The sequence below is a fragment of the Homarus americanus genome, unplaced genomic scaffold (genome assembly GCF_018991925.1).
Source record: "Homarus americanus isolate GMGI-L3 unplaced genomic scaffold, GMGI_Hamer_2.0 scaffold24150, whole genome shotgun sequence".
Classification (NCBI taxonomy): Eukaryota; Metazoa; Arthropoda; class Malacostraca; order Decapoda; family Nephropidae; genus Homarus; species Homarus americanus.
In genome coordinates this window covers 1-2,500 of record NW_024719428.1, presented here as the reverse complement: position 1 = coordinate 2,500, position 2,500 = coordinate 1, and positions in this window count along the sequence as shown.

Genomic DNA, 2,500 nt, shown 5'->3' with positions numbered 1-2,500 from the left:
CGGGAGGCGGGACTTCGCGATACGGTCGATCCGGCAAGGGAACCTGTGATAGTGCAGGGCACCCCTTGTCCGGGGGTCACCGGTAGGTGGCAACTTTTTTAGATATTACTATAGTCACAGGTAACCTGGGTGCAGAGCCCGACGCCCGTCCAAGAGGGGGGGGGCGGGGTCACTGCTCCCAGGCAGGAGCCCTGTGTTATAGGTAGGATTAGATGTAATCAAGAAGATGACAACTAGCATTAGAATAAAAAATAGAGATAAGGGACACTCTATTGGAAGGGGAAAAGTGGCAGAAATCACTTACAACAAACTGCAAGTCCCACTAACTAGAATATTCAGCACCAATGAAGGTTTTAAAGTAATCTGTAAAGATGACTTTGATTCAGATAAAATCCTTTCAAAAGAAGCAAGAGATATATTTTACAATGAAGGCCTTATTGTTGTCATGCCACCAGAACAAAAAGCAAAAAGATCAGTTTTTGTTCGTCAAGTCGATCAAGAGATCGGGAGGAAGACCTGAAAGAAGAACTGGAACGCCAAAATAGGTGGATGAAGATTGAAGAAGTCATTAAGATAAAGGACTATACTCATGTTTGAAGAAGTGTCAATGGCTGAGAAAGTTTTACAACAGGGCTTTCTAATATTCAACATGTCAGTCACACCACATCAAATAAAGAAGGAGACATTCATCAGTCTGCAAACTTGCTTCTCCTGCTACAAATATGAAGAACACACAACGAGAGACTGTCCGGAAAAAGAAAAAAAGTACTGCTCAGATTGTGCAGGCGACGACCATACCTACACTGAATGTAAGAATACACATGTTGGCTGTCTCAACTGTAAGAGAAACGGGAATGCATACATAGGACATAGGACGTTAGCAATGGCATGCCCAATAAAAAACACATGATAAAGTACAAGGAACAAGAAACAAGGAAAAAGGAACAAGACAGAAGGATACGACATACGTCGAAATAGCAAAGAGAGCGGTCCAAGAGGCTCATAGACCAGAATCCATACAGTATTAAACCTAAGTGAGCCAATACATGATAAGGTAATGATTAGCATGATCCATGCATTACTTGGTACAATATCATTGCACCCGATCATACAATGAGGAACAGAAAATGTTTAAATTGAATAAATCACCAGAGATGATATTTCCAGAGAATCCACAATCCGAAAAACTATTTCAGACAACATATGCAAGCGAACGGAGAGAAAGACTACATCAAGACGAACAAAGGTTTGAGCAAGGAGCAACAGCTGATACACAAGGAACACAAGCGACTGATAGAGATCCCAGACAAATGACTAGAAGTGACAAAGAGAAGATAGAAATAACAAAAGGACAGACAAAGGAGTGAGGAGGAGAGAAGATAAGATGGAAACTGATCACAATATACAACCTGAATCTGCTGAAGAAATTGGATTAAAAGTTATCACTACAACAAAACATGGAATCCCAACATCGAGACCAACAGGAGGGACAATAGTAAAAACTGTGAAGGAGGGATATACAAGTGGACATATCAAGAAAAATCCCTAAGTGAAGATTATGTCTGGTCACTAATTACTACGGACAAACTAAAGATTACGGCCAAAGACTTTAAAATAGTAGACCCGTCAGAGTATAGAAGAGTCAGAAGCGGGAAACAGGATGATAGGTCTCCACTCCAACTGCCACAATCCAAGTATAAGAAATAATGGACAATAGACAAACAGTAAGAACTTTAAGAATAATACAACACAACGTAAGAAACTGGAAGATCGAGAGAATTAACCTAAGTAATATATATCGCGAAATTGACCCTGACATTATACTAATAAACAGTCACGGTGAGACAGAAAACAACAACATAAAACTCTTTAACTATTATGTAAACCAAAGAAATAAATCGGGCGAGAAAAATGACGGAGAAGCGATAGCGGTTAAAAGAAACTTAAAATTTAAACTAATTGATGACTTCCAGGATGAATTTCTTAGCAATAAAAATAAATACAACTCAAGGAGACGTAATTATTGGGTTACTACTTTACCCATAGAAGACCTATTAAATTGGCTAACAATAGTCATCCGATGTACATCTTTAGGAGACTTTAATCGCCAGACATAGGATTTTTTGACAATACAAATAATAACGTCGTGGGAAACGCCCTTAATCAATTAATAAATTTAGGAAAAATCAATCATCTGGGTCCTAACTTTCCAACCTGGAGAAATCACAATACACAATCGACACCAGACAAAATTTTTACCAACAACAAAGCCTTTTTCAATTACCATATAATACAGGGACCTCTTACAGGCAGTGACCATCTGCCAATTATACTAACACTGTCAACAAGCCCCATACAGATACCAATAAAAAAGAGACTGAAAATGAGTAAAACAGACTGGGACAGCTTCAAAGACGAATTAAGTAATCACCACTCGATTAACCTACAAGGGAAAACAACAGAAGATATAGACTCAGAAATGGACAGACTGCACTCAGCA